This window comes from Eretmochelys imbricata, chromosome 2 (assembly GCF_965152235.1).
Source record: "Eretmochelys imbricata isolate rEreImb1 chromosome 2, rEreImb1.hap1, whole genome shotgun sequence".
Classification (NCBI taxonomy): domain Eukaryota; kingdom Metazoa; phylum Chordata; order Testudines; family Cheloniidae; genus Eretmochelys; species Eretmochelys imbricata.
Genome location: NC_135573.1, coordinates 111,293,079 through 111,306,563, shown reverse-complemented (window position 1 = coordinate 111,306,563; position 13,485 = coordinate 111,293,079).

Sequence of the window (13,485 nt, the reverse complement as noted above, 5' to 3'; positions counted from 1 at the left end):
GATATCTTTCTTAACTTAAAAAAACTCCCAGGCCTGTTGTGCTAAATAGTGTTCTCTGGGAAAGTGAATGTCAATGAGTGGAAGATGTTGCTTCTTCCACCAGTGCAGATTTGCCATAACCAAAACATAATCATTGCTCTGTATTGAAATCAGAACAGCACATAACATCTTATGATGAGATGTTCTCTGCAGTTATTTGGTTGTCACCTTTCTTTTCTACCAAGCACTATCAGAGATACCTCTTCACCAAGATTGGCAGATGTGACTAGTGACTTTGTATAGCTCAATTTTAGGATGCCCAACTTGAGATACTGAAGATTAATCCTCTTTAAAGTAAGTTCTGAGCAACCAGCCTCTGAAAATTGGGACCTCTGTATGTGTCTGAAGATGGGGACCCAGAAATGAGGGTCAAATTCAGGAGTGATATACATAGTGCTACATGTCAGTAAGTTGGTCTAAGTGTGTACAAGTTAGAGTAATTTACATGGGAGTGGGAAGAGGAGGTTGCAGTAGGTGGATAGAAGAAAGCCCTAGGAGGTTCTTTATTGTATATGTTCTTACACCTGTTACTTTTCCTGCTGAAACCCCTCCCTTCTGACACCAGCATGTAAAATGCACCAATTTACACAGATTTATATGAACATATCAGATGCAACATCCTTGGCCTAGAGATGTTAAGTGACATGCAAAAAGCTATACAAGGGTCAGGTGCAGAGTCAGGAATAGCACATACAAGTGCTGACACTCAGTCCCCTTCTCTAAATACTGCGATTAGACGTTCACCCATACTTTTTGTATTTGCTTCCATCTATAAAAGCCAAACATTTTTCATGAGCATTCAATAATTTATGCAGTTCTGATGCTCAGGTTAACATGCCAGTTATTGATCACTGCAAAATTCTATGCAGATGCAGTGACATACAATCTGCTGCTACGTGTAGGATCTGCTCCTCTTATGTCATCTTCAACCTTTTAAAGATTCCTTGCAGAAAAATATATTCTCCCCCTCTCTCTGCACCTTCAGGAATTCTTAGCAGCATGCCACCTTTTAATCTGAGCTTGTTTTCCAGGTCACCAATTTAATTTGAGCATTTCACATTCTTTAGTGTTCTCAAAATAGAGTCATTTATTATTTTCATGTCTTTAAAATGTTCTTTCATGCTTTAGCAATGCTGAGCCAAAGCTTTCAGATTTCACATCAGTAGCCATTACCACCCAGATGACAAAAATCTTTAACATTAGTCCTCACTATTGTATGTCTAACATAATTTGATAAATCAAATCTCTAACCCTCAATACATGACTGCTGGAATTTTGGGAACAATATGTTGATACTTAAAGGACACCAAAATTTATTTTTAGGCATAACACAGCATTTATCTTTCATCTTCCTGGGAAACTAACAAACACTGTTTAGAAAAATCAGGACTGAGGGCATTAAATTGCCAAAATAATAAAAGTAGGACACACAAAACAAGCAGGTAGCTGTTAAAAGCTTTCTGTGATCATGACTGACCAATATGTAATGAACAATAGACCTGATTCTGACACAGTCAACATTTGACATTTACCACACAGTAGCTGAGATGACTAGTTTCCTCCCATATTTAGAATAGAAAATACCTGTGCTAACTGTATGGCCAGCTACCACATATTGATTTTATAATTACTTCTCCTGTATCTCTTAAATTTTTAAAGGGACACAATCAGCATAATCTTTTTAATGCACTATTACAAATAACACCCAATAAAGAGATTAGAGAATATAAGTATTACTTGGTGCATTTTATTCCACTTGTCTATAATCATTTTCACTGTTTCTCCTGTGAAGTCTATTAATTAGTCATCTTTCCCTTTTGTTTGTTTGAATAAAAATCACACTCACTGTTTCAGAGTAACAGCCGTGTTAGTCTGTATTCGCAAAAAGAAAAGGAGTACTTGTGGCACCTTAGAGACTAACCAATTTATTTGAGCATGAGCTTTCGTGAGCTATAGCTCACTTCATCGGATGCATACCGTGGAAGTGAGCTATAGCTCACGAAAGCTCATGCTCAAATAAATTGGTTAGTCTAAGGTGCCACAAGTACTCCTTTTCTTTTTACACTCACTGTTAAAATTTAAAAGTGCAAAAATCTGGTGGCAGAGCAGGTTTCATAGTGGATTGGTGTGGTAATGTAAGAGGTGTTTTCAGGAACATGTCAATTAAGAAGACTGAGACAGTCATCTCTTTTCTAAGGTGAACAAAGGGGAGATATGAGAGAGGTCTGTAAAATCATGAATGGTGTGGAGAAAGTATTTACCCTTTCGCATAACACAAGAACCAGGGGTCACCCAATGAAATTAACAGGCATCAGGTTTAAAAACATACATAAGGAAGTACTTCTTCAAACAATGCACAGTCAACCTCTGGAACTCATGGCCAGGGGATGCTGTGAAGGCCAAAAAGTATAACTGAGTTTAAAAAAGAATTAGACAAGTTCATAAAGAAAGATAGGTCCATCAGTGGCTATTAGCCAAGACAGTAATGCAAACCCATGTTCTGGGTGTCCCATAATCTCTGACTGCCAGAAGCTGGGACTGGACCACAGGAGATGGATCACTTGATAATTGCCCTGTTCTGTTCATTCCCTTTGAAGCATCTGGCACTAGCCATTGTTGAATACTAGTCTAGATGGAACTCTGGTCTGACCTAGTTTGGCCATTCTTACATTCTACTCTCCTTTTGCTGTGTTTTTGCAATGTTGCTTTTGATTGTGTCTTTTTCTAATGGTGAGGCAGAAGGGAAGGCTTTAGGCTGCAGTTGTGCTTTCACGGTATCAGTTAACTGAAAATGGAAAGACACCTACAGTTGTTAAATATCCTGGGATCCACTTTCAGTATGAAATTGTGCACCTAAACTTTCCAGTAAAGCAGAGCCGGATGTCCCATTTCAGTGACCTAGTTTCTATTATAATGCTGATATATATTGACTTGATATTTCAATGCTGTTTGTGCACTGCTAAAGAACAATTTTCCAAAGAACATTGTTATTTGATTCATTACCTACTTTATAAAGCCCAGATATCAGCTTATTAAACGACATTGTAAAGATATCATGCCAAGTATTGGAGCATCTTAATTTTCTGCTAATAAATAATTCTGCTAACTTAATGTATATTTATATCATGTCGATTAAATTCATGGATCTATTTTCCTTTCTTATATAGTTCCATATTCTAGCAACAATACAAACCAAGACATGAGTTTTAAGGTGGTAACTTCACTATCCAGGTCAGTAAAGTAATGTGGCTTTCAGCCTCATTTTATGTAATACTATTACAGCCAGATTATTATTAGCCAGAATAGTACTGCTAGTTGTTTTGTTTTATGGTTTAACTACAGTTTTATTACTCTTTGCTGTTGGTTTTATGGGTATGATGCAAAGTTCAACTTACACATGCAAAAACTAGGTTAAAAACTTCATTAAGGCTGAAAAGTCAAGCACTCAGAAGTTAGGAAATGCCAGAATTAATATTGCCTGTGCAACCCCAATTCGGCCCCTTTGTGTGCGTGAATTAGGATACAGTCTAACTACATGATCTCACGCTATTTTTTTCCTATCACCTACGACCCCTACCTCATTCAGGGGCATAGAATGGATGGTGCTCAATGAGTGAGCAACTGTTCAATAGATCATTTTTTCTTGATTGTTCAATGTGTGGCTCCAGGTCTTGTTTACTGCCTACTTCAAACCTTGCTCTGAAGATAGAATTATCAATTTCCCCACAGGCTTTTTTATAGTGCTTATTGTTATGGTGTCAAAGAGCTTCACAGATATTAATGAATTTATTTTCACAAGACTCTTGTGAGATTAGGGAATATTATTTTTTCCCCTGAGAGATTAAGGTCAAAAGTCTATGATTTTGGGTGCCAAATTTAAGATGCCTAGGACCTTATTTTTCAGAGTAATAAACATTATATAGCACTTGATATGTTCAAAGCATAACACCCAGTGATTTCAGTTGCTGCTGTGGGTGCTCATGGCTTCTGCAAATCAGACCCCAAGGCCTCATGTCAGGCATCTAGAAAATGAGCAATGCAATTTGTAACCATCTGTTAAAAGTTTGGTTTAAGTGACTAGATTAGCATCACATAGGAACTCTGTGGCACAGGCAGGGATACATAGCAGTTCTTCACTCACTTACCTTAGTCAGAGACCATCCTCACTTTTTCAGAAATCCCCTACATCATTCACTGTACACCTTCCAACTTCTGCAACAAATAAGGCAAGGGTCCTACAGATAACAGTTTCCTTCACTACACAACCCTGATTCATCCCCATAGCGGGTCCATCCTATGCAATGAATGAGGCATAGGTCCTGTGGGAAGACCACTAATGTGATCATGTAATCAAAAACAAGGGGGCAAATTTAGGTTGTAAAGACAACCTTACTTCTAGCATTTCCTAACTTCAGAGTGCTTGACTTTGCAACCTTAATAATATTCCTTTAATGTAGGTTTGTGCGTATCATTTTCTAGTTTTTTTTAAAAATCTGAAACACAAATTCCATCATGTGCATCATATGGACATCCATATGGGTCATCAGGATTGGAATTTAACCACATAATCTGCTGCTAACAGCATTAATGGAGTAATTGATAGCAGTAGTAGGTTGTAATCCTCTCTGTGGACCAGCACTAGAGAGGGCTGAGACATTTTGCCAGTAGGTTTCACAGATATTTGCTGACGGCAAAGGAATGATGAGACTCAGGAATCTGGGGTTCCATTCCAGACTATGGAAGGCTCATCTGCTCATTCCTCCTGAGTGTGACCCCTTCTGCACTGTCTCCAACAACCTGTCACTGTCTTAGTCCTGCCTCTTCCCTATCTGTGGCTCCTCATCCCAGTCCCATTCTCCTTACTTTGTCAGTCCCAGTCTCCACTTCTCAGGTGTCCAGTTCCTCACCCCAATTCCAGTCTCCTTGTACCATCATTCCCAGTTCCCCTTTTCTCCCCACCATCTCTTTGTCCCCAGTCTCCTTGCCTAGCCAATTCCAGCCCCCCATCCAATCTGTCTCTCTCCTCTGGCCTCTAGTCACCCCTTCCTCTCCCCCGACTCCAGTCCCCCTTTATTTCCTCTACCTGCTTCCCCCACCCATGTTCCCTTTCTTCACTGGCTCCTAGTCCAAATACCCCCTCCTCAGGCTTCTCACCTAGTGTCAGTGCCCGCTGAAGCTCTTCATCCCAATTTCTTTGCCAAGCCTTTGCAGATCCTCGTCTCATCAGGCTCTCTCCTCCATCCTGGCCTCCAATTCCACACATCACACCCTGCTGCCAACATTCACGGTCTCCACCGGCTCACAGTCCAAATATCATTCCCCAGGCTCCTCATAAAGTCTGTGTTACCTCCTCACTCCTCCTAAATGTTAACTTACTGCTTTTTGATTGGATTACATAACATAAATGCTTCAGCCAATCAGAAACCATTTAAACCATAAATGTAGTTTATAGCGACTATGCTGTACTTGTATGGATAAATTAGCTTCTGACTGGCCAATAAGTAATGAAATCATATTTGTCACTAAAGTGAGCAGCTATGACACCCAGAGACATTATTGAGCAAGGTGATATTGTTGCAGTCATATTTGCAGATAGGCAATCACATTTTATTAATCCGATGGGTGAGCAGATGATCATTAATTCCCTGATAAAAGTTTCTCTCTCACAAATAAAAAGGACCTATGCTAAAATACATGATTTTAGGGTTGTAGAGTTATTTGCTCAAAGACTAGTGTCATGGTGCGAGACTCACCCCTGCGGCGCCGCCTGCTGGTCTCTCAGGGGAATTAGCTCTTCTAGCCTCCAGAGCACCCTCTGCAGGCTGGTGTCCCACTTGCCGCTGGGCCCAAGTCCCTCCTGGACCCCAGTGCCCGTTTCAGGTCAGGGTGTCTTCCCCTGGCAGTACCCCCACAGGTTTCTGGATCTCTGTTCCCCAGGAAACCCCCACCCACTATCCCCACCTCACCTCAGTATATGGCTACTGCCCAGTCACCACTGGACCCCATTCACTGGGGCAGACTGCAGTATATAAGCCACTCATCACAGGCAAGGGGGGGGGGGGGGGTTTGGACCTGCTGCCTCTGCCTACCCACAGGCTGTCCCCTGCAACTCCAGTACACTTTTTGGCCTTCCACTAGGCCTGCAGCCTGGGGGTTTCTAGGCCAGAGCTCCCCAGCTTCTCTGGCCTTCCCCCAGCATGTTCCACACCAGGTACTTTTTCAAGCTCCCCAGCAGCCAGGTCTATCTCCCACCACAGCTAGAGGAGACTCTCTGCTCTTGGCCCACTGCCCTCTTATAAGGGCCAGCTGAGCCTGATTGGAGTGTGGTCACAGCTGAGGCTGCTTCCCCCCCGTCAGCCTGGGAATTACTTGCTCCCAGCCACAGCCTTCTCCTGTGGTGTTTTAAGCCCTTTAAGGCCAGAGCAGGTGACCACCCCTCTACAATTAGGAAATACCAGGATTAAGGGAACAGAATGGAGGTTGCACAGACAACCTTCTGTTCCTTGTATACTAAGTGAATTTGTTATGGCAGCTGGTGAGGTACAAATGTGGAACCAATATGTGTTTTTTCTAAAGTTCCTTTTCAGTGTATAATCAGACTTTGAGCAACAAATACTGTCACCTCCTTGATTTACAAGACAATCTGATCATTGTTGAAACAAGAAGGAGAATTTTTCTTTTGTGTTTGGAACTTGCAGGCTTTGAGACTACTCAGTTAAATAATTGGCATGGCATTATCTGAACAGTGGACACAAAGACAGGAATCAAAAAGTCATCTGATTTTTATCTTGCATTTTGATTGGATGAAAGGATCCATTTATATTATAATAATTTCCTTATCCTGCAATAGCATTCTATTCGACTGACATGAGAGTTCTAAGAGCCACTTACAAGCTTTCAGAAATACACTTTTAGGTCAAACTCTTCAAATCAAATAATATTTTATGTCACACAGAGTGAACTACTCATGAAAAGAAATGGTTGTCTTCTGCCACTGAATTCAATAGCAGGAATTCCCTTGACTTCTTTTTTTAAAAGTTAGTTGTGAGAATAAATTATGAATATCCAAATTATGCCATTTTCCTCTTTTTTACTTTGCCTGTCATTTCCTGTGTAACATATGGTCACACATGAGATGTTTTATCAAGAGTTGTTTCCTCAAGTTATCAAAGTGGAGCATAAGACATTTATTTGTATTATATCTAATGTCAAATCTATAATATTTCTTTGATAATATATAACTTAAAACCCAGTTAAAAAGTTAACTTATACTATTCTTAGTCAGTGCTGAGTACATCAACTGATGTACCAGCATGATCCAAAACAAAATAGAGAAAACTACCTGGTTAATTTAATAATTAAATAATAAGTTAATAATTAAAGCTTATGCTCAAATAAATTTGTTAGTCTTTAAGGTGCCACAAGTACTCCTGTTCTTTTTACCTGGTTAATGCATCTCTGTAGTTATCAAATGTGCACTAAGCACTATTGTTTGCTGCATGTCAGATTCACTTTAGGGCTATTAATAGTGTTTGAGAAGACACAGCTGTGCCATCCTGGTCAGGTCACCCAGAATTGTGAGCCATTGTGTTCCTGCTTTGCCTCAGCAAGAATGAGCTTTGCTGCTGCTAAGCTATGTGTCAGCTCCCCTACACACCAGCTTCTCTGCCTTACCAGCAAACTCTTCAGGACTCTACCGGTCCAAACTTTGCCTTGCAAGTAACAATCAGTGAACCTCAATTCCCAAGTTCTCCAGAGACATCTTTCTGCAATGTCTGTCCCTCTCACTGGACACTCACAGAAGGTCAGTTCACTTCCTTCAAAGAGACAGAGCACTCATCAGCCTGTTAGATTAGCTGTGGAACCACACTTCACTTAAATAAAACAGCACTGAGATGGTTTTGTAATCAATTAATTCTTGTTTTATTAATACAGAACATAGGTTTAAGTGATTTCAAGTTAGAGTGAAAGACATGAAAGGTTACAAACAAAACACATATTTAGTGACTAAAACTTAACTTCAGCAAGTTACAATCTTTGTCTAAGCAGGTTTCTCACCTACAGTCAATTCCCAGAAAGATCCACCTTTTTCAGATTTTAAGAGCTATGGCCTCTTGTGTCCCTCAGACAATGGATGCCAAAATGACTTTGTTTCTGCTTATATTTCCCAAAGTCCATTGTCTCTATTTCAAGAGCCAGGAAGGCTTCCTGCGGATCCAGCCCCCATCCCCCGTCATGATCATTAAGTGGACATCTCCCCCATTTGCTAGTTTGTTGGCTTTGTTTACCTTCTGTGTAAATGTACATCTATTGTTTCTGGACTCAGCTTACTCAATTTACATTGGAGACACAGTCAAGCAGCGAAACAACATTTCTTTGTCTGGGATTGGCAAGCAGTTCATAACCCAGCCTAACACATTTTAAGAACATATTTCCAGCACACATCTAGAATTCTTTATACACCACCTGTACATACATCATGTAATAACGTTAGTGACAGTATAAGATGTCATATGCAAACCGATCACACGTAACATGTTTTAGATACAGATTATGACAACAGTGAATTGGGGCAATGAGTATGTCACTCCTGGTGCGAGGTCAGCCCTGAAAGCCTGTTAGTTATGTACGCTCTAAAACAGTGGTTCTCAAAGCCGGTCCACCGCTTGTTCAGGGAAAGCCCCTGGCGGGCCGGACTGGTTTGTTTACTTGCCGTGTTCGCAGGTTCGGCCGATTGTGGCTCCCAGTGGCCGCAGTTTGCTGCTCCAGGCCAATGGGGGCTGCGGGAAGGGCGGCCAGCACGTCCCTTGGCCCGTGCCATTTCCCACAGGCCCCATTGGCCTGGAGTGAGCGGCGAACCGCGGCCAGTGGGAGCCGCGATCAGCCGAACCTGCAGACGCGACAGGTAAACAAACCCGTCTGACCCGCCAGGGGCTTTCCCTGAACAAGCAGCGGACCGGCTTTGAGAACCACTGCTCTAAAAGACTTTAGGAATTAATATCCCAGTATTTAGCAAATGAAAGACAAGCAAATTACTGATCTGCCTGCCTTTGTTATTAGAGTATTTTGCACAAAGGCATTCTGATACACTACTACCATACTACTGAAGTTATCTGCAGTCAAGACATTGGAGTGGATTATTCTCAGCCTTAGCTAATAAGACTGCAAAAAAAAAAAAAAGTGTAACAAAGTCGGTTCCATGCAGTACCAGAATAACCTACTGTCATTAATCTTTTCTGTGAATAGATTTTTACAAAAAACAAAGGGCTTGATTTACTCTTCCTTACACCAGTTTCAGGATGATGTAACTTTCTAGGTTTACTTGGTCCTGCCACAGCGCAGGGGGCAGGACTTAATAGCTTCTCAAGGTCTCTTCCAGCTCTACATTTCTATAAGTCTCATTCTAATGCCGATGAATTCACTGTGAACACTTCTGATTTAGACTGGTAAGTCAAAGAAGAATCAGACTCCCAGTTTTTATGGAAAGTGCTCAGATACTATGGTAATACTAGGTGGTAAATTTATTTGTGGATTTTGTTTGTTTGTTTTTATAATTTGCATTTTTTAAAAAAAGTTAAAATTAACACAATTAACCCCTGACAAATTTCCTAGTTGGTTACTAGCCAGAAGATTGATTCTACTGATCACTAGTGCTCAAAGTATGCATAAAGTATGAGGTAGGTGAGAGAGGGGCAGTTAATGAAGCTTGGAAACATCATATAAATCAAGGGGTAAAATTAAAATAGTTCAGATACAGCTCTGAGTCTCAGTGAAACGAGCAGATATAGTTCAGACCTCTCAGATGAAATCTTGCTTCCTCCTCTGTGGTTAAGGATGCCCTCTTGTAGCAGAACTGCTGCAGATTGGCTGTACAGGGATGCAGGATTTGGGGAGTTAATATAGGGGAGTCAAGTCAAGGGTTCTCCCTACATGCCACTGTGTAGTGAGTATTTTGTGGCAGAGCCAGTGGTTCTGTCACTATGCAGTTCCACCAACCATTATTATCCACTGAAGGGGAAGGTGCAAGTGATAAAGGGGCTACTCCACTCTGGAGGCACAGAGTAGCTCTTCTGCTGTGGCATAATCAGGCAAGGGCTTCTTCCCTCGTATCCCTTGAGCAACTCCACAGCACAGAGTCTCGCTGCTCAAACTGGGTTATGGTACAGGCAGCATATTTAGCAAAAAAAGTTCAACTATAATATTTATTTTATCACTTAGGTAAAGTTTATTTTAAAATATGTGCTTTGCATAATATCATTCTCGGACAGGGAAGGGTTAGTTGATTCATAATGTAAGTGATACAATCGATGGATCAAATTAATTGTTGCATGAAATCAATGAAAAGATTGCTGGTTTCATGAATCCAGTAAAGTGTTATTGATTTTCTGAACCATTTGTCTCAATTTTATACAAGTCAATGAAATAGATACTTATCAGTTTCTCAAATTTGTTACGTTCACATATGGCTCAGGAAAATGACAGTGGTTTAGGAAATTTGTGAATTTATCTTCACACATCTTTCTGACTTGCAACACTGGCAAGCCCTTTGGACTCATGAACTCAATAAAAAAGGAGTAACATTTCATGAAATCAGTGAACACCTTTCTGAGGTGAGATATAGCGTGTTTATTGCAAACATTTGCTAATGATTTTAGGGCAAATATCATATCTATTAAAAAAAACCAATGGTTAGTTGAACTGTGCTGTATTTATTGTACATGTCTGTTAACCAGTTAATGAACTGAGAGAAAAAACGTGATGTGTCCCTAGATTATGCCATCATGGTTAGACATCCAAAATCCCAAGAGAGCCATTTAGGAGCATGTGTGCATAGTGAGCCATATGGCCACTGCTTCAGCCTATAGGCTGGAGTTGCAGCTCCAGCCCCTCCATGCCACTTGTATTGTGTGGTGGTGCCAGGTCCCATAGCTGAGACCTATTGCTGCCCTCCAAGGGGCTTGTGCAAAAACAGTTTCAACAGTTTTCAGAGGTCACTGAGGCACCCCTGCATGGCTTCTTTGCTCACAGTTCTGGCTTGAATGGTGCAAAGGGCCTGGCACTGGCTCTTCAGTACCATGGATGAATTTTATCCTTTGGTGGATTAGAAGGATTAGGAGAAAATGGGAGTGGAGATGTAGGTGAGGACAAGATTACACATGACCTTGAAAGCAAAGATAAGGAGCCTGAATTTTTCTTTCTTTCTTTTTTTTTTTTTTGGTGGTGACAGGAAGGATCCGAGGAGAGGGGAATGTGACAGACTCTTTTATTATTTATTTCCTCCCCAGACAAGAAAATCTAAAACAGGAAACTTACTGGAACAGCTAAGTATAAGAAACCCTCTAAAAGCCTTTGGAAAAAAAACAACTTCAAATACATTATTTTGTACATGAAATGATAGAAAACTGGAACCATGAAAAAAATATAAAAAAACATACCTAGAGACTCTCTTTTCATTGGCAAACTTCTGTGCATTAACACAAACGATAGCAATAAAGAATTAAAGTACAATATTATTTGATCATTATTGAACTGCTAAAAACCATACTGGAAAGGATTTGGGGCCTATTTTATAGGATCCTCTGCCAGATCAGGTTTTGCTGTTGCTTAGCCAGCTCACTCCCTGAGACAATTCTGCCTGAGCTCTCTCAAGGAATCCAGGGAAGCAGTTTCCAGATGGAGCTTTATTTTAGGCCTTTTTCACAAAACAAATAAAAACCTCACAGGCCAAGTAGTCCCTTCCAAGTTTGCCCCTCAAACCAGTAACTTCAGCAACCAAAAATTTCTTGGCTCTTACCTCACAGCCTGAGCAATCAAGGACTTCGCACAGTCTCTCTTCTGTCCATTTGGTTTCTGGAACAATTCCTCTCTGCAGTAGCTCAAGGAGCAGTCCATTGGGAGCACAGCCCCTGGCCCTAGGGTTGCCAGGTGTCCGGTTTTCGACCATAATACCCGGTTGAAAAGGGACCTCGGGAACTCTGGTCAGCACAGCTGACCAGGCTGCTAAAGTCCAGTCAGCAAGGCTAAGGCAGGCTCCCTACCTGTCGTGGCTCCATTTGGCTCCAGGAAGCAGCAGTATGTCCCACATCCAGCTCCTATACATAGGGGCAGCCAGGGGGCTCCACATGATGCCCCCGCAGCAAGTGCCGGCTCTGCAGCTCCCATTGGCTGGGAACTCTGGCCAATGGGAGCTGTGGGGGCGGTGCCTGCAGATGGAGCAGCGCGCAGAGCCACCTGCCCGCGCCTCTGCATAGGAGCCAGAGGGGGGACATGCCGCTGCTTCCAGGAGCTGCTTGAGGTAAGTGCCACCTGGAGCCTGCACCCCTCCCTGTGTCCCAACCCCCTGCCCCAGCCCTGATCCCCCTCCCACCCTTCAAACCCCTCTATCCCAGCCTGGAGCACCCTCCTGCACCCCAAACCCTTCATTCCCAGCCCCACCCCAGAGCCTGCACCCCCAACCAGAGCCCTCATCCCCCCCACCCAGCACCCCAACACTCTGCCCCAGCCCTGATATTGTGGTATCTTCTCACACTGAGGATACCTCTCCAGGGGAGGGAACTCCAGTTATTAGGAAGAGACAGGTTTCAGAGTAGCAGCCGTGTTTGTCTGTATTCGCAAAAGGAAAAGGAGTACTTGTGGCACCTCAGAGACTAACAAATTTATCTGAGCACATGCTTTCGTGAGCTACAGCTCACTTCATCGGATGAATTCAGTGGAAAATACAGTGGAGAGATTTATATACATAAAGACCATGAAACAATGGGTGTTACTATACACACTGTAAGGAGAGTGATCGCTTAAGGTGAGCTATTACCAGCAGGAGAGCGGGGGTGGGTGGGGAACCTTTTGTAGTGATAATCAAGGTAGGGGCCATTTCCAGCAGTTGACAAGAACGTCTGAGGAACAGTGGAGGATGGGGGGGAATAAACATGGGGAAATAGTTTTACTTTGTGTAATGACCCATCCACTCCCAGTCTCTTCAAGCCTAAGTTAATTGTATCCAGTTTGCAAATTAATTCCAATTTAGCGGTCTCTCACTGGAGTCTGTTTTTGAAGTTTTTTTGTTGAAGAATTGCAACTTTTAGGTCTGTAATCGAGTGACCAAAGAGATTGAAGTGTTGTCCGACTGGTTTTTGAATGTTATAATTCTTGATGTCTGATTTGTGTCCATTTATTCTTTTACGTAGAGACTGTCCAGTTTGACCAATGCACATGGCAGAGGGGCATTGCTGGCACATGATGGCATATATCACATTGGTAGATGTGCATGTGAACGAGCCTCTGATCGTGTGGCTGATGTGATTAGGCCCTATGACGGTGTCCCCTGAATAGATATGTGGACACAGTTGGTAACGGGCTTTATTGCAAGGATAGATTCCTGGGTTAGTGGTTCGGTTGTGTGGTTGCTGGTGAGTATTTGCTTCAGGCTGGGGGACTGTCTGTAAACAA